Here is a 20,587-nt window from a genome sequence, read left to right on the forward strand (position 1 = left end):
CCTTTTTCTCTTCGTATCGTTCCACCCTCCGTCTTCCCTCGTCTCCTTCTTCATATAGTTATATTTGTTACCTCGTTCTGGGCTTACAGTTCGATCGTCGGGTTTCTATTCAGCAAGCAGTAGAGCCCTGTATGCAAGCGGTTGCGGTTTTAATATAAACTGTTACCCACTCTTGATGTTAGGGATTTCTTCTCAGTTTCTGTGTCCAGAGAAAGGAAACATGAGATTGGTGGCAGCAACTTTATTTGACCAGATCTGGGAGTGAACAATAGGACCTGGTAGCACCTACGCTATGGTGTCAACAATGAGACCTTTAGGAGGTTTCTTTTGGGGCTTAATGGCATGAACAGAAGTTTCTTGTGATTCTCTCTTTAAAGGAGAGAGATGGCCAATTGCCTGTCGACAAAAAGGACGCGTAAATGGGAATGTTATGTCGAAAGTTGCAGAAAAATAGGGGAACGTGTGGAAGAAGAAATAACAAGACGGGCCTGAGACATAGAACAGAGGGAAGAATATGGAACATTTTATTCGTACGTTGATTCCATTTGCTTCCAATAACACAATAAAACAAAAATGGAGCACTTCAGCACATACATAAGGAGGCAATCATGGAGCGGGTACCGTTCTCTAGTTTAGAAGATGAAAAAAAAATAAAAATAATAGGTTCGAAAAAAAAGAAGGAAAGGAAGAGAACTGGACAAGGACGACTGTACAAGGTCATGTTTGTCCGTAATTTTTGTTAAGATAAAAATGCATCAACCAATATAAGTTTCAGGTCTGGATTCAGGTTTTCGGTCCTCAAATGACAGGAAGAAGTGTCCTATAAAATCAAGGGATCCTCCTTTTATACAGCCATGATTAGGACTACGACTAGGAAGTGGAAATGGCACTTGGGGAGGTTATCATTTATGATTAGTTAGCGACATCTATTGATGTCAATGTAGTCCATTTGTAAAGGAGCGTTTACACGCTCCATACTTAAATAAAGGCACGGTTACATTTTTACCTTACATCGGTCCTAACTATCAAAATTCCAAACGTTTTAAAACCGGGACAAGTGATTTAGTAATTTTGAAAGGAGCTTGCTATCCCAATTAAATTCGTGGAAGGATAGCCGACGCCGAAGCCGACGCTGTAGTCATCGAAACTGCATGATTTTTGAGCATGATTCGTTTAGATGTATAAGCAGAAAATTTCGAGCATAAGTGAGATGTCGAATGTCTTCTCGTTAAAATTTATTAACCATGACAACCTAAATAATGTTTTCCAATTTTAGTTGCACTAATTATGATCAATCCCACTTAAATTATTTAAAGGATACCTACAGGAAGAATAAAAAATAGCAAATTCAGGTTGGATCTATGAAATTTGAATATGTTAAGGGTATCTGCTAGGAAATCGCAATGTCATTAAACATTTCCACGAATTTTGCTCGTTAAAACCTTTACTGTGTATAATCAACATCAAATTCCTAGTAATTATTATTTCTCCTGTAATTATCTTTATTATTAGAACTATAGAATCATTTTGAAATAATTAACTGTTACAAATTATAATTCAACGTATGAGCAAGTATTGAGTATATGAGTATTGAGCGATTGTAGTTTTCAAATTTTGCGTAGAATCACCCAATTATTTTTGAACGAGAAAGTATCTGAAATTTCCTGTTAACAGAAACACAAGCGAAGTGCAATTTTCAACTTTTAATAAGTTGTTCACGGATTTCGTCGGGAAAACCGCAAAACACGTTGCCATGGTGCATAAGATTAAGTGCCCTTCTGCATTATTTAGTTTTTGTGAAATTTCGTTCTGCCCTAATGGACAGAACCAACCTTTCCCATTATTACAAATCAACTGGTGTACAATATGCTCTACATAGGAAGTATGTTATCGTATTCTATTCTATGATGTTGCGAAGCAGAAAAGTTGGTGAATGTATTAATCAAATTTCTTTGTAATGAGTTCGGTGTTGTAAACAATTGTCCCTAATCTCATTTCAGCGGATATGCAACTATGCAGAAATCATTGTGATAATAGTTGTATAAGGTGAAATTGCACCGCAATGAATGGAATTAGAATTGGGCACATGTACTACGCCGATTCTATTTAAATTTCACCCCTTTAACTTCGGGCTTCTTTCACTTCCGTACAATAGACATCTGGAAACCGTCGTTGAACTTTGAACTCTTCTGAATTACTTGACATTGTTTTGTGCAGAACTCCACTACGTTTCTGAAATATGCAATTACATAACTTGGGCAACTTGTATAGAAAGAACTTTGTAGGAATTGTCTTTATATTATTTCCTAAAGCGCAATGCTCGTATTTTCTAGTTTTCCTATATATTTAATCTCTATATCTCCGTATAAAACTTTTCACATTGAATATTTAATTTCGAGTTCAAAATTTGCAAATACAAATCATTCGAGCCAGACGATTTATCTTACGGGCGAAAGTTATGTATCTGTTTTGTTTTACAGAATTTGCTTTTTTTTGGTCAACGATTATACGCAATGCGTGCACTACACACGCCCGAATTGCTGGACCTTCTTCTATTGATCTACACATTTTCGGCGATTCGTTGAAACTGTAGCTACGACAAAGCATGTCCATCTCTCTTTTCTTTTAATTGTATTCATATTTTCACTTTATAGCTACGCCCTACAGAACCCACAAAACTTTTGTTCCTGACTCAACACTAAAAAACTACCTACCTACTTTCAATTAAGCTTAGTTTAAAGGTTACGGCGTTTCGTTCATTTTACTTTCCTCTCTAGAATAATAAAGTTCATTCTATCTTGCGATCCGCAATTTGGGTGCAACATTAACCAATTGTGCGTTTGGCCTTTTTAAATTCCCATGATAATGCCCGTCGACAGTTTTAAAACGTGCGTGCTGATTTTATTTTAAGAAATTATATGGTCGTTAATCTTTTCCAGACAACGATTAATTTCTGCGGTAGGTAGGTATCGTAAAAAAACATACGTTTCCTAATATTCTTCTGCGTGTAACAAAAATTTGAAAAGCCAATTACTGCACTCAAGCGGAAAAATCCAGTTCACGTAACCGTACTTATGAAAAACCTTCGCTTAAAAGGATCGACCACCTACATACGGATTTTTTTTTCTTTTAGTTTATAAGCGACCTATATTGATATGCGAGCAGTTTAAATTATTCCATGGAACAACTAAGCAACGATTATAATTAGCAGCATAAATTATGTACGCAATAGAGCGGTACTCCCCTTGTGATATTGTGCGGTTTATACGAATTTCCGTTCAAAATTACAGCTTATGTTCTATTATTCATACACCTGTGAATAGGTATTTCAACAATCTGATTAACCTGAGAAAGTCAATGGCACATTGTTATTAGTTTTGCTAAAGGGTTAATAATTAAACGTCATCTGAGCATTATTATCACCTCTGTAGCCTTCTGATTCCTTAGTTCAATATTGTAGGTTATGTCCTGCTGACTACTTGTATTTTGTCACAGTGGGAGAAGAAGGAGCATCTCATGTAAAGGTTAAACAAAAGGATTGAATGATTGAATCGTAACAATAAGCACTTAAGTTCAACCAAATTTTCGACAATTACTGCATGGCGTTATTACGTATAAAAGCATATGAGAGACTACAAAACTGTTGGTATTTTCGTCATACTGCGACGCTGTGACAAAATGGATTTTAAATCTGTGCAAAAACGTGTATTGTATATCCTGTGGTCTCCAGCCTATTATGGGAAAACGTAGCGAACTGTGTCGGCATTAAAGTCTACTTTAAAATGGTGTGGTACGTTTTAAATTCTTTTACGGATAAACAGTCAGTTGAAAATGATTCTGAATACGTGCGTGTCTTGAACCCAAAATACTCAAGTGCTGTTGAAGTTAATTTGAAAATACGGAGATAACCATTTGATGCAACAGGGCGTTTTTGCATCGCGCTGGACCCAGACCCCCCACTATTGTAAATCAATTTATGAATTATATCCAATTTATGAGTTTGTAGGAGCTTTTCATGTCGCAAACACAAAATTTCAGAGCTGGTTTAAATCACTAGGAATATAAAATTTATTATGGGGTGGCCGAGTCTACTTGGATTCAGGAGGGCACTGATTGGAATTACTTTTTGTTAATTAAATTTTATACTGGAATTACGAGCTATTTAACCTCCATTAACTTGGGCCCCCCACCAACGGTAAAAAAATCTATCTTATTCTAAAAATTAGTTCTAAATATGTGCTAATTTGTTACCGTATTCAAAATTTTGTTGCTCAAATAAAACGGCCGTTTTTTAAAAAATTAGTGGGCCAGCTTAATATAAACTGGACCCACCCAAAAAAAAAAAGATTGGGGGGAAAAAATCGGGCGAATGTCACGCAGAAATTTGTTGCTAATTTGTTGCTGTAAAGTAACAATAACTATGACATTCAATTCGCAAAGAAAAGTGGTTTATTCTTGTACCGAAGGTTATTACATTATACATTAAGGGTTACTTTAAAGGGCTAACACCATTAAATGATTTGAGTTACAAAAGGATTCGTTAGAAGATCAATAACTATTATATTAATGATTTTCAGAAAATTAAATCAAAAGTAATAATTACTCTCTGACAGCGCTACAACATTATTCGCCATGAGCACGTCAACCGACTGGAACGCACAATTCAAATTGAATCACCTAAATATTTTGTTTCTAAAGTAGTTATTACCTACAATTGTTCATTCCATTGTATTTAACAATAGTTAATGCAAAACCAAATTTGTTACTGACTATAAACAATAAAAAAATAGGCGAAAATGGCTCCGCCCGTAGACAGAAAGTATTTTTCTCTGATACCGCGCACGTGACTTTTTGGATATTTTTAAAGACATAGATATTTACGAGATTTTTACAACTTAGTTTCGGCGAATCTAATCCCTTTCTGTCAATCAGCATTTATCCTACTTTACCATTCCCAAGAATTTTGAACGTAGTTTTACAACCCAACTTGCCCTTTTTCGAATCGTTGAACTGTATTTTATAACTTTCCCAGAATTGCACCTTATTGTCCCTGTTTATCCCAAGGCACATTTTTCATTTGTTGTTACTAAAATTATTCATTACCCTGTAGTATGTAAGTAATAACGAATTGAGCAACAAATTATTTGTGCACATTAAAAGAGAAAATACTCTCGGTCTACGTGGGGTATCATTCTTACCTATTTTTTATTGTTTATAGTCAGCAACAAATTCGCATTTACATTAATTATTGTTAAATACAATACAATGAACAATTGTAGGTAATAACAACTTGAGCAACAAATTATTTGTGCACATTAAAAGAGAAAATATTCTCGGTCTACGAGCGGTGCCATTTTCACCTATTTTTTATTGTTTATAGTTAGCAACAAATTCGCATTTACATTAATTATTGTTAAATACAATACAATAAACAATTGTAGGTAATAACAACTTGAGCAACAAATTATTTGTGCACATTAAAAGAGAAAATACTCTCGGTCTACGAGCGGTATCATTCTCACCTATTTTTTATTGTTTATAGTCAGCAACCAATTCGGATTTACATTAACTATTGTTAAATACAATGGAATGAACAATTGTAGGTAATAACTACTTTAGAAACGAAATATTTAGGTGATTAAATTTGAATTGTGCCTTCCAGTCGGTTGACGTGCTCATGGCGAATAATGTTGTAGCGCTGTCAGAAAGTAAACATTACTTTTGATTTAATTTTCTGAAAATCATTAATATAATAGTTATTGATCTTCTAACGAATCCTTTTGTAACTCAAATCATTTAATGGTGTTGGCCCTTTAAAGTAACCCTTAATGTATAATGTAATAACCTTCGGTACAAGAATAAACCACTTTTATTTGCGAATTGCATGTCATAGTTATTGTTACTTTACAGCAACAAATTAGCAACAATTTCTGCGTGACATTCGCCCAATTTTTGCACGCAATCTTTTTTTTTTTGGGTGGGTCCAGTTTATATTAAGCTGGCCCCACCCACTAATTTTTTTAAAAACGGCCGTTTTATTTGAGCAACAAAATTTTGAATATGGCAACAAATTAGCACATATTTAGCACTAATTTTTAGAATGTGTTGGATTTTTTTTACGGTTGGTGGGGGGGCTAAGTTAATGGAGGTCATAAAAATAAAGAGTCACTTGCTTAGCTACTCCATGTATAGTTGTGGATAATTGCAAGTGGTTGCCACGTTCAGTAATTAGAGAGAAGCAAAAGTATTGCATACTAATCGACAAAAAAACCTGTATGCTTATACGCACAGCGTAAATCCGACGTTGATAGATGTTTTCATCATGCGGACATAAGCGTCTTGGGTACTTGAGCTTTGTCTTATTCCCAACAAATGCAAAAACCAATTGGGGATCTATGGATCACACCAAACAACTGAATTTTCTCAATAAAAATCAGTCCCTAAATATTTTCTTTTTACCCACGTGAAAGTATCGTCCAAAACCTATCAGCAAGAATATAACTCCGCCCCTTTTTTCATGCAATGTTGCCGACTTTCTCAGTTACGCTTATAAAAATCGATTTGATTCCTGTTAATAAAGACACTGTGATATGCCAAATTCTACAAAGTGAAATGTAAAGTATGGTCCTATGGTACCGGATCTTGTATGTGGAGGATGGCTCCCCACCGGACGCGCCCCCAGGTGGCGGATTGGGAGATGGCCCTGTGAATGATCGTATGAGACACAGGGTTAATGCGGAAATAGGCAAAGCTATTAGAGGCATCCAATACCGCATCGAAGACCCCCTACCTCGCCCGGACGTTAAATGTATAACGGCGCCATCATGTTACTGATCTACTTCAAATCAACCATGACGGGAAACTATACGTCAGAAGGTCGTCTGTCGTCATGTCTCACAGACCTGAGGATGTGGGGGGTCTTGGCTTAAGTGCCCGGATCAAGAGGAGTCAACCTCATTTTTTTAAAATCTAAGTCCAAGGTGGCACAGCTTACACCAACAGGCTAAATGATCGGCATCTAGTAAATAAATTCTGGGGCCCAGGGGGCTCTGGGGTAGGTGACCGACTTTTCTCCAATTCTCGTGGGACTCGCATGGAAGAATCCGAAAAAATATCACAGTGGGTGCCCCTCTAAGTGAATCAACCATAGGACCATTCTCTCCGGACAACAACAACGAGAGCACAGAGCGTATCCTTGGTTTGTTGCAGAAGCAGAATACCGGCTTCAACACCAAGAAATGCCGAGTGCTTAAGAAATACACAGTGAGCACCAGGGAAACATTAGAGCTCCTCATGAGCGCTCACTTTCCAGGCTCACAACAAGTAAACGCTTCTCTTCAACAAAGCAGAAGGCCTGGTAAGACCTCACTCCAGCGTTAAAAGCGAAGCCTCAAAAATCGTCACACAGAAGAGGGTAGAATGGGTCCCAATGACGTGGCAGGAGGTAAATGTAGTGTTCATTCCAAAAGGATCAAGACACTCAATCGACATGCCCAAGATGTATAGACCTCAGGCTCACCTCGCACGAAGCCAATGGAAACAATGGCCACACCTCCACAACAATAGGCTGGATAAGGTCCGTGTTGAGGAGCGGGAAGATAACGGCAAGGCTAGGCGAGAAGTCAGGCACATTGGTGACCAAAAGAGGGTGCCCTCAACGAAGGCGGGGGTCCTACTAAGCATGGTAACACAAAAAGGTTACTGCAAGAGTATGCAGACGATCTGGCTATAATAATCTCTGGTAAACACGATACAGTCCGATCAAAACGGTGGTGGTGCCTTTTACCAGAAGGAGGAAGCCCAACATAATGTTACCTGGGGCACCACCATCGATCTTAGTAAAGAGGTCAAATACTTGGGAGTGAACCTTGACCAGAGACAATCATCAGGCCCATGGTCACATATGGTGCAGTCATATGGCCAAAAGTTAAGCAAACAATTGCACAAAACAGCTGGAGCATATATAGGTACTAAAGGCTAGCCTGCTTAAATATGACAGGAGCCATGAGCACCTGTCCCACAGTTGCTATGGAGGCACTGCTTAGTCCTTGCACCTCTCCACTTAAAACGCAGGCGATGGGAAGCGTTATAGCACTGCACTGAACCAAAACGTTCAAACTGGGCAAACTAGTACTACACCTAGCAATTCTTGAAGAGAGTCCCCATCGGACATCAAGTCGATCAAGTCCAGCTTAGGGGTACCACATACTGTCAACACAAAGGATGATTGGGAAGAAAACAAGCCCACTTTTAGGAAAGGCTCTATGCAGTGAGACACAGGCGGATCAAAACAAAAACAAGGTAAAGCAGGGAGAGGGATCAGTCCCAAAACTGCCGAATCTCGGAATCACTGGGACAAAAGGCCACCGTCTTTCAAGTGCAGGTCTATGCCATAAATCTCTGTGCGCTCATAAACCTAGAAATGGTTAAGGAGGCGAAAATAGGCATCCTTACAGACAGTCAAGGTGCACCGAGGGCGTTAGTAACCCGTACCTGACTCCAAACTAGTCTTGGAGTGCATCTCCAATCTAAATAAATTGGCAACTGGCAACCGTATCACACTATGGTGGGTGCCAGAGCATTCAGATATTGCACGCAACATAAACTGGCTAAACAATCAATAGGGTCGGACTGTGGACTGCACAAATGTCGCATAAAAGAAGCTCTAAATCAGTGGGAGGGGATGAATAGAACCCATGGCAAAAGGTACCCGGACACCGACAGGTCAAAATATTGATCAAGGCCACGTTACAAAAAGCCAAGGAAGCTTCAACCCTCAACAGGAAGGACCTACAGCTTAACGTTTCTTTTTCATTGAATTTACGCGCCATTTTATGAAAATCAAAAATAAACAGTACGTCAATGATCAGCCTTCGTATGTTTTGACAGCGAGACAGCGACTGACGCCAACATGTTGAGAGTTTGAGACGTTGCCTGCAATACGCTGGCGCGGGTGTACGCTGGACTCGCACGATCCCAGTGTGAGACTGGCGCCAGCTACTGAATCTTTCCGGTGCGGGCGTACATACAATAGGAACTAATTCATAATTTTGGGATTTATTCGAAATTTTTCCGGTACTGCCATGAAGTTGGGCGTGAATTTTCGGAAGTGGATTTTCTGGAAACGGCATGGGTACAATGGAAACGAGTTTTGGTACGTTGAATTCAGAACCAAGCACACTGGTTTATTTTCAAGCCGCCAACTTCACGGGAGCCGTTTTTAGAGATACGCCAACTTCAAGGAGGAATTTTCGTTTCCCTTGTACGCCTTCAATAGTTTTTTCCTATAATTAGTCTCGAGTAATGAATTCAATAAAGAAAGCTATGATTCAATATTAGATTAAAAGATCGCTCCAAGGTTATGAAGTCACCTTGGATCGCTACACGCCAAATCTCCTCAAGATCAAAGTTTTTTCATACCCAATAACCGAGTAACTATACTATACAGCACTGCGGTTTTTACGCAGTTGGTATATAAGAATTGACTCGCCAGTTTAAAGATACGCCATCTTCAAGAAGAAATTATGGAAACAATGTGTGAGATAATACTCAAAAACCTAGATAAAGCTGTTCGGTCCTTCTGGGTTATGATTTGGCAAAGTGTGGAACTTTTGGCGACGTACCGAAGGTAATGGCAATTTTTAAATAATAAAGTAAAGTATTTAAACAATGGTAATGGTTTGAACCATTTCTTTATTCCGCTTCCTCTACAAGAGGTGACCAAAACATCCAGTTAGGGAACATTAAAAAACTGTGAAATTTGATGATTTCAGTGCAACTCCAGCAGGATTCAACATAAACTGCCTCACGAGTTCAAGCTACTCTAACAACGTGCACCAATCAACCATGAATTACCCCTCGCTCGGCGTGTCGCCCAATTACGCTGCAATAAAAATAATGCGTGTAAGAAAAAATAACCAAGTGGGAGCTAACCTGGCTTTTAAAGAGCACATAAATCTACGCGAACGTTTTGTCACTTTTCCAAAGAAATCTTTGGATTAATGAAAATGTTACGCAGTGGTCCTCTTAAGATACACCAATTGAAGGCAATCGTCCATCAGCTACGTATACGCAGACAAACGGTCAAACGATTTCTTTAAAGCTTTCGTACAAAAGTATTGCAAGAAAGAACAAATTATCTGCATCAATGTAAACAAAATAAATGCCACTTCTCGTTTACTGCTTCTCATGTCAAATCACGTAATTATTTAACGCAGTTAATTTTCGTTCAATTATCTACACCGGATATGCCTAAAATTGAGAAGTGCAAACGGCTAAAAAAACGTAAACAAAATATAAACAAATAAATTCAAATTTACACATGTTCGTACGCTTTGAAGCGAAAACCGCCTCTAAAGAAAAGATCAGTTTAGGTCGTCGTGATAACAAGCCACACAAATCTAGGCTCTATTGGCGTCCATTACTTACCTTTTCTCGAATAATTCTCCGTTAATACACAAGTAAAATGGAAACGGGTTAACGAACAGAAACACGCCAACGTTTTTTAACACATTTCATAACTCCCGACGCGAAATGCTCGCTGCTAACGCGTATATTTTAAATTAAATATGGCAGTTGAAGCGCGACTTTGTACGCCATTGCAAAACAGCACACAAACGCAGAGTCTTTGAGGTTTATTTCGAATTACGCATGCGCCTCTCTCATCGGATTGGTACGCAGATGTAAACTGCAATAAATTGAAATTCGTGGGGATGCCTCGTAATTTGCGCACTTTTCAATTGTTGCACATTAAAAATTATTCTGTTGGGATTTTGGTCCGTTTGTCTCTGTGAAGACATTTCCGGGGATTTGCGACTGTCCCAACTCGGATTTAAATTGTACCAGCCGCGAAAAGCAATTTGAACAACTGAATGACAATCGTGCCTACTTACATGACATGTATCGACCCATTTGCGATAATAACAAGAATGGCCCGAGATTCTTTACACCTGATAGTGATTTTGAAAGGGTGTTGTTGCTGTTAGCCTATTACTGTAGAAAGTCCTATGCCTAATTTTCACCACTTTCACGTTCTTCAACCAAATTTTACTGCTGGAAACCTCATGCAAAATATGTTGTCTGCTTCTCCCTCGGCTTGTCCTATTCATGCGATCGGTACACATTTCAATAGAATATCGAACATGTGTGACATTCACTTCTCATTCACGAACAAATCACTTAAGTACCTTGGTCATAAATTTTTTTTTTGTTTACAATTATACTTGTACTTCCACTTCTCTTTTTGTTAAATTTATTACCTAATATACCTTGTCTGTTTTTTTCTGTTTTATATAAAATGCGCCTTAGCTTAGTTAGAAAATGGATCTGTAATTGGGTGAATTACAATCAACGACAATGCTTCAAATTGAAAAGTTTCAATTTTACGTAATTGCAACCCTCCACATCAACATAAATAAAGTTCATTTGTTCGCACAAGGCATCTAACAACACGTCGGTTTGTCGTGTCAAAAGATTTTTAACGCATAAGATTTTCCCTTTTCAGTAGGGAAATTTTTTGACACTCAGCTCGCATTCGGAAACACGACTTTTAATTCGGCTCATATTCAATAGCACTGATCCTTGAACGCGTAGAAATCGAATGGCGAAGGTTTGACAAGGATGTCTCTTTTCGTTCTCGAATTGGACGAGGAACACACAGACAGTTGAGCGGACAAAACCATCACGTAAGGGGAATTTCTTTCGAAAAATTCCCCTAAAAAGGTAGAAATCATTCGGCAATTGTCGCATTCGCCCTGCATTCCAATATCTTGTGCAAGTGACACTCAAGGCCATCGAGAGCCACAGCGGGGCCCGGGGTAAGTTAACTGCGAGGTTAACTGCCCGGGGCCCCTGATGTTAGATTTAAAATACCTATATTCATAAGATTACTAGGATAACTTTATTTCCATATGTAAGTAAAAAGAAGTAGTAATGTGTATGTATAATACATATGTATTTAACGCACATGCAGAGGGTGTCTCAAGTCCCGTTACGAAGCTATAAGTTTTAAACGGAAAAATCTGAAAATTTAGAGATCAATAGAACGTCATAAAAATGGTTGATAAAACTTTCATACAATTGAGAGTTTTTCAGAGTGAGATAATCCCAAAATTTTAAATTATGCGCCCCTGTCGAATTTCAACTTACAAAGTTTTGTAATTTTACAGTTTGTAGGTACCGGTAAGCGCGTTAAGTGAATAGGTAGTCGTAATACATTTATGATAAAAAAAACTGGATAGCAATCATATCGAAAGTACAACGGCTGCGGGGCCCCCCGGGCGTTGGGGCCCAGAGCATCTTGCCCCTACTATCTTTTGCACCTCTTTTTCGACGACCCTGGTGACACTTACACAGATGTGTACACCTATACTTAAATTACATACACATCCACATTCTAACATCTACAGATCAATCCCCCTAGTTTCTCGGGGGTAAGGAAAAATTGGCTCTTTTGGAAAAAAAATGGCTCGTTCGATACACGTTATGTTCAAAACTTAATCCAACACAACAGGACAAAGGACTTCGAGGACGAGCCGCAGGGCTGCAGGCACGTAGATGCCATGTGATCGGCTATTTGATAGGGCGTAAATGTATTACGTTGCATTTTTCTTTACGTATAAATGCGAAATATTATATTTTGCCAATGTTTCCCAAAGTTTCCAATTTTTTCAGTTTTTTTTTCTAACAGACCAATTTTTCGGAAAATGTTGAAACACCACCCCAAAGTATAAAAAAAAGTTTCGCACTCTATCATTTGTAACCCTCATTCACATTGACAATAACTATCTCCAGAAAAATTGCCCATTTACAGTCCGTCTAAACCCTGGTCTAAACTAACCTAATAAATGTTAGAATCTGAAACCTTTTGTCCAAGGGTGCAATATGATTTTTTCGAATATTTTTTTTATACTTTGGGGGGTAGACTTCACCCAGTGGCGTAACTAAGTAGGTGCCAAAGGTGCCACGGCACCGCACTCTGAAGGCGGGAGGGCGCGCCAGAGGTGCTGAAGTACCGAGCGCACTAAGTCGGGATGGGCAGTACGTGATGTACCGTATAGGTCAGTCATAAAAGACAAGAACGGCAGTTAAATTCTAATAGTTTGCTAAAGTCGACTACAGGGTGCGCTGAAATCGAGGCTGAAATATAATGAAAACTAAATTTACGCTCCTTTAGGATGAACGGAACATTGTTAAAAAATTTAAAAAATTATCAAAGTCACCGTGTGAGATCCAAGGCATTTTTGTGTGGCAGATCAGTACTTTTATTAGCCAGTTTTGACTCCACAATCAATAAGATCTTGTCGGGGGCTACCATATTCCCTTTGTCGGTACCCACTTCTGACGCCCCCACAGTCGGCGGATGTATACAAAGTTTGAATCAAAACACTTGTACCACGCTATGTTAAGTACCTCAATATGAATGGCGACTATGTTGAAAAACAGCCTAAGAGTGTATATAATTAACAGTTGTTTCTTACACTTTCTTAATTTTTTATTTCAAAACGTCTGTTACTTTCTGGATAGCCCTTGTAGAACAAAGTTACAGCGGTAGGAAAAGGCTGCAGATTTAAACTAATAATAATAATAATACTTTATTTGTGATATATACAATAGTCTGTATTAGTGTGACCAGTATTTGCACCCCTATTCTAAGACGCAATCATTTCTACGACTTGTACCCCATGCCCTCGCCCATGCCATAGATAAATTTGACGCGAGAATTGAAAACATTATAAATAAATGTATTTCTATTCTTCTTTGAGTGAAAGACTTCGTTATTCAAAGCATTTTTCTAAAATTTAAGTAGTGCAGTGCTTTTAAAATTTTGTGTAAAGTTTCTATCAAAAATGGACAGTGTTTTATTAATTAGAGCTCGATGGTAAGTGATAAGGCACCAAACCTGATCCGGCACCGCTTTGAAAAATACCTAGTTACGCCACCCTGTCAAACGGGCAGTAAGTGATTGTCAATTTTTCTGAAGATACTTATTTTCAATGTGAATAGCCTAATAAATGTTAGAATGTGAAAGTTTTTTTCTAAAGGTGCTATACGAGGTGCTATATGAATTTTTTTATACTTTCGGGGTAGATTTCGCCCCAGACGGAGTGGGAGCGAATACGTGGATCTTCGTGTATTCGCTGACTGCACCAATCGTCTAGGACCAGATTATGAATTTTTTTATACTCTGGGGGTAGATTTCACCCTGTCAGACGAGCAAGATAAAAGTGGAGTGACTTCTTTGAATCCTCCAAGAGACTGGAGGAGTTCGTCGATAGCCTCCTACGGCAGCGAACATCCAAGACCGCGGAGGATACAGCGGATCTTAGTGGACGGTGTGTGATTTTGACCTTTTGTCCAAGGGAGCAATATGCATTTTTTAATACTTTGGGGGTAGATTGCACCCTGTCAGCCGGGCAGTAGGTGATTGTCAATTTTTCTGGAGATACTTATTGTCAATGCGAATAGCCTAATAAATGTTAGAATGTGGAGCGTGCTACATGAATTTTTCTTAGGGCATTTTTTAGGAATAAAAAAAATGTGCTATTGTCCGTCCGTCTGTCCGGACCCACTTCTGCCGTTTCGAACTACTTCTAGGTGAATGGTCCTAGAGCCCTGGAATTTTTAGCAGTAGGTAGCCTATATCTTGAAGGTGTGTCAGACGGCCATCAAATTTCGCTGTCTAAAAGGGCCCCACCCCCCACGAATTAATTCCTGAGATGCTGATTTTGAAAGTCAAACGTGCATAACTTTTACATACGACAACCAATTGGTCTCAGATTTTGCATACGCATGGCTTTAGTGGTGCCAAGTTAAACTTTACAAAATGGGGGGGGGGGGGGGGGGGGTAAACACATGTTCTGTTAAATCAACACATACAAATCATGTAAAATCTGCATGCAAAGAATTGTGACATAAAGCATATGATGATTCCTTCGAGAGAAAACCTTTGCAGCCGACCGACCAACCAACCAAAGTGAATATAGAAGCGCCACTTTTTTTCAAAAACGAGCTAAAAATTCATAGCATCCCTACCATTTCATATTCTACTTCCGACTACAAGTCTGTATTAACATAAACTAAAAGTTCCCTAAGCGGCATTGATCTAAAATGAGGTTGACGGGTTGAAACTGGGGTGAGAAAAAAATTCGTTTTCACCCATTTATCCAAAATGACAAACCGTTATTTGAAAAGTTAAAGTTTCGGGAAAATTCACCTGCAACTAAGAAACGCATACACAATCTCACACGGGTTAGAAATTGAGTGGCGCTCAATCATGGGTAGGTGCAACGAAGTTGCGAAGATCATTTTAACCAGAACGAACTACCGCTGTGGAACATTCTCAAGCTCTTATTTTGTGTTTTACCCTCGGTTTTACCCTGAGCTAGTTGGCCGTTTATGCGGCGGTGTAAAACCAGCTTTTGAAATGGTGTAAGAAAATGCATAGTGTCACACAATCTATGAAAGTATAGTCCTCGAATTCTCGAAGTTGATTAAAATGATAGACTAATACCTACGTATACTCTGTCCGTCTGTCCAGGATTCAGACAGTGAAACTAGTTAGAGAGGTGCAGATAATATGAACACTAATTTCTGGAAGAAAAAAAGAACCCCCAAGAACAAAAAATGGATGCTTCTCTTTGACGGTTAGACTGTGGGAATCGTCTCTGTAGGTCAATAATTTCTTTGATTAAAAGGGTATGGTCAGGGGACCGCGAACGATCGAGCGATCGTAATTGGACCGTTACGATACAGCTCGGCAAATAATCTTGCACTAAATAAATTATAACACTCGTTTGAAGGTTGATTTTAATAAAATAAATGGTATAATAAACAACACGGAAAGCAACTTAATTGGGGGTACTTTGCATTTTTAATTAATTAATTTTTTCTCTTAACGAGGATTTGATGTTGATGAATCTCTATACTATTAAGCCTTACGGATTTTATGTTTTAAAGACAAGATGCTAGGGAAAGTTCAGAGGAAGACGTCTAAAATTTGGTTGGTGACCCATGATTTTTGCCAACGGGCTACAAACTTTACGAGCTCACCTGAATTACAAATAAATTAAGAAGATTTTTGACCCTAACAAAAAAAAGATAAAAAAGATAAACAGATATGCCTGATCGTCTAGACCTTCTACTTATCCTTTGTAAATAACTTATTAGGACGTTCCGTTATTGACCCCGTCATCCTGTAAAACCCTCGGGATAGATTTTACAGATCTCTTATCTGAACCAAAACACCTAAAGTAAGTATCTTACCTTTAGTGTGTTTGATGATGAAAGAAAATGTCCACTACTTAGTTCCTAACGGAAAAAGTATAGTTCGTTCACGTACATCTTTCCAAAGATGGGCGATCACTTCCTTTTATGTAAATTTAGTCTAGTGAAAGCGAAAACTGATGAGGCAACTGTACTTTATATTGATGGGAAACTTCGCGAAGTGAAAATGACAGTAGCACATTCCACAGATTCCGTTTTATTATATACTTACATCACAAATCCGACGTTTTTTACACGCACTAAAACTGTCACTTTGAGTTTCGGTCGTTTAGCTTTAGGAAATGAAGGCCGCAGGTTACATACACGTTTCCCACTGGGAATAAAATTAGTCAAATAAGCTCATTTTCTAGGTCAGATTTTATCATAACAAATACGCTCATGATTTTGCACACTACTTCTATTTGCTAATACGTCAACGTGTTTATTTTCGGTAAGCAACGGTTAACCAATCGTCGAAAACGTGCGAAACGCGTCTTTTACTATCCTATTTTATTACTTATCGTTTTCATTCATAATTATGTGGCAATAAACTATAAGTAGTGACAATAAAATATTGTTTTTTAAATCCCATTCGGGAAAGTAACTATTTTACTTTCTTTAAACGTTGTTCAAATTATTCTAAATTTCTAAAATGTTAGCGACCAAATTTAGATAACGCGCTTTAAACAACTTGCACAACTTTCACGGTGATCGATTAATTATAGGCACTTTTATTATGCAAATCGAATGCAAAATGGGATTTTAATAACCCGCATACGAGCCTCCATATGAACTAACTGTGGTCAAAAACCATATTTATGAATAATCAAAATCAAAAGTATTTTGAGATGGTATTTGGCCATTTCCCCAACAAAACTGGTGAATTAGTATGGATTTTGGGAAACATTCAGCAGAAATGCATTTTGTCACTTGCTCAACCAAATCAAATAAACTGCACCAATACACCAATATAGACCACGACTCACAAGATCACTTTCGGTTGACGAGTATTGACCAAAATTGAATCACTTTTAGTCCCTTGACCATTGACCTGTTAATGAAAACAGACCTGGAAAATTCGAAACCGTTCGTGAGTTACCACGTGCACAGACGGACGGACAAACAGAAAGTCCAAAATCATAAACTCGTTTTTTGTCGCTCGTTAATAAACATCGTTTGGGCTAAATGTGAGGACCAACACTCGTGAACGTCTTGATCATAGAAAAAGTAATCGCATTTTCTGAAATGTGGCGGGAGTTGCAAGTAAAGATGCTCAATTCTGAGCTCGATTCTGAGACTTCGTTATGATGTGGGGTTGGTTGAATACTGGATAAAAGAACAGAATTGAGATAAAATAAAGAATAGGACGTATGGAAGAACCGGGTTGCGAAGAGGGATAATAGAAAGGGAAAAAAGCAAAAGTAGGCATTTTAACAGAAGTTATAAAAAGGGGAACGAAAGAGGAAGAAGAAATACAGAAAAGAAAATGTTTCATAACAATCTTAGAGACATTACACGAATTTTTGAAAATCTTCCTAGACACCTTTCTGCAAAAACGATTTTTTTAAAAACCTTTTGCGTTTTTTAAATCTTTATAGAAAAGAATTCTTGAAAAACTTCTTAGAAACATATATTTTTTACTAGTATCAATTTTGCTCAAGCATTTGAGAACACCCGGTATAGCGTTATCAAAGGACGAAAACCGAAATGGTCTATAAAAAAATAAATGGGATAAACAATTAAATAGGTACATCAAAACGATACTTCCTATGGGGGAAGCCGCTTTCCAATTGATGTGTAATAAAAAGAAAGGGGGGAGAGCAACCCCGCACGAGTATGACAAATGAAAAGGATGTGGTTAAATGAAAGTTGATTTACAATATCAGCGCAGATACATATTAGGAAATGAGTCAAATTGCGACCTTCACGTCCCACGAAAATAAGTTCATCTACGTTTTGTGTCCCTCCGTGTATCAAATACACATCGTACCTGAATACCAAAGTCTCAGTGATCAGATCTTAAGCTACTTGCAGTTTGCACGCCACCTCCCTTTCTGATCGCCATATTCGGTCATGACTATCTTTCTAACGATATCGCACTGATATACACAGGGTGTAACAATTAGTCTTTATTAACGAATTCCTAGCGAATTTATAATTTAGCTGTCTCGGCCCGTCTGTCTGTCCGTCCATCCGTCCGTTAGCACCGAGGTTAGCACGATACCTCGAAAAAGAGTGGACCAATTATGATTCTTTTAATTTGTAGATCGGCGTTCGTGAATTGGCAATGTAGGCCAAAGACCCTTTTGACATCTCCGCTAGTTATGAACCGAACTGCATGAAATTCACAATGAGCATAGTGACTTTATTTGTCCGTCCGTCTGTCCAAGACCTTAACTACTCCTTACAGTTTTCAAGATATTTAGTTCATTCTTTTTGCATTCGGTAGTATACAGCTATGGAACCTGAACCAAGAAAAATCTTGACGATTAAGCTGCGCAATGTCCACTTTCTTATAATTATTAATATATTTTGTTGAAGTTTTAACTACAGATACTTCTAGTAAAGGCAAACGTATCGCATATAGTAAAATCAGATATGCGCATGCGTAGACTGCGCAATGCGAGCTTTCTTATTTATGGAGACATTTCTTTGAAATTTTAACCAAAGATGCTTTTAGTAAAAGCATTGAATAAAAACACTATAAGAAGCCTAACGCTTATGGAAGAAAGCGTATCCCCTTGTACCCGCATTGGTTGTGACCGCCGAACTCTCTGTGCGGTAAATACGGAGAAAGCAAATTCTCATTCTCCTCAGTTCAAGAATCGACACTATCGATAGTTCTCAGTTCAATCTCTGTCGCGCTTTATTTCCACGGCGTTAGGCTTCTTATAGTGTTTTTATTCAATGATAAAAGCAAACATATCGCATATTGTAAACATCAGATTGTGCGCATGCGCAGCATCAACTGTATTATTTGTCGAGATATCTTTTTGAAATTTTATTCACAGATACTTTTGTTAAAGGCAAACATATCTGATATTGCAAACATTAGATGTGCGCATGCGCAGTCACCTTATTTATGAAAATATTTCTTTGAAACTTTAACCATAGATGCTTCTGGTAAAGAGAACACATCGCACATAAAATAAAATGCGCGCATGCGCAGACTGCAAAATGCCAACTTTTTTACTTATGAAAATCTCTCTCTAAAGTTTAACCATAAACGCTTCTAGTAAACAAACATCGCATACCTATAGCAACGCCAACTGTTTCATTTATAGATTTTTTTGAAATTTTAACCATGTATGACTCTAGTAAGGAAAAACATAACGCATGGCCTATGGCCTTTTGGGAAGTACTGATCAATTCAAAAAATTCACACGGGTAATGTTTTTTAGGTCAACGCACAATTATCCACATTTGATCTCTTACCGTGCCCAGCTTAATTACTTAAATAGTACTTTCAGCTTAAATATAACGGGGTTAGAAACCCGACGGTTCATTGCATCCACAATTTTTGTCTTCAAAATTTGAGATAATTTGTCGAGTAATTTGTTAAACTCTTCCCTCGACCCTTCCGAATTACTTCAAGAAATTAAGCTTAGGGTACCATTTATTAACCTAAGGAAAAATAATACTATTTTTGCAACTTCCTCACTTATTTAAGATCTTGATCACTTTAAATAAATTCTCCTCAGTGAATGATATCGACTTCTTTCACGATCCCCTAAATGTAATAAAAAATCAAATTAGACCTGAAGCCCTTATGTACGTTCAGAACCCCAGTGCCATGTAATTCGAATTTTTATTCTGTATGGTGTCTGGTTAAACAAATAAACAAATCTCGAAACAAATAGATTCAAACGATTTTTCAAAAAATTTTTTTAATCATTTGAACCGTTTTTAATTTTGTTAAATTCGTTTTTAATTTTTTGATCTGGTGTAGATTTAGTTTTTCAATAGGTATTTACATTAATTATGTTTTAAAAACTCTCCAAAGTAAGTGAAATTTTTTATGTAGGCGAGGAAGAATCGCATACGAATTCCAATAGGGGAATTTTATGTCACTTCGATCGTATTCGGAAACCAGACTTTTGATGCGGCTCATATTGAATACCACTGATCCTTGAATTCGTAGAAATCGATCGGCGAAGGTTTGACATCGCTGCCTCTTTTCGATCTCGGGTTAGGCGAGGAACAGACGGACAAAACCCGAGACAAAACCATCACACAAGGGGAATTTTTAGCGCATTTTTGCAAAAAATTTTTTTTGTAAAAAGTAGCTTTTAATCTCACGCTGGCTGGCTGGCTGGCTGGCTGG

General features: G+C 38.0%; 1 long non-coding RNA gene across 1 annotated transcript; it reads left to right on the forward strand.

Moving 5' to 3' along the window:
* Window positions 1–8,936: 8,936 nt before the first annotated feature.
* On the forward strand, window positions 8,937–10,179 carry LOC116160093. Its single transcript, XR_004143132.1, has 2 exons — window positions 8,937–9,628; window positions 9,774–10,179. It is a non-coding gene; the product is annotated as an uncharacterized LOC116160093 (long non-coding RNA).
* The last annotated feature ends 10,408 nt before the right edge of the window (window positions 10,180–20,587 follow it).

The sequence above is a fragment of the Photinus pyralis genome, unplaced genomic scaffold (genome assembly GCF_008802855.1).
Source record: "Photinus pyralis isolate 1611_PpyrPB1 unplaced genomic scaffold, Ppyr1.3 Ppyr1.4_LG1, whole genome shotgun sequence".
In the NCBI taxonomy this organism is placed as follows: domain Eukaryota; kingdom Metazoa; phylum Arthropoda; class Insecta; order Coleoptera; family Lampyridae; genus Photinus; species Photinus pyralis.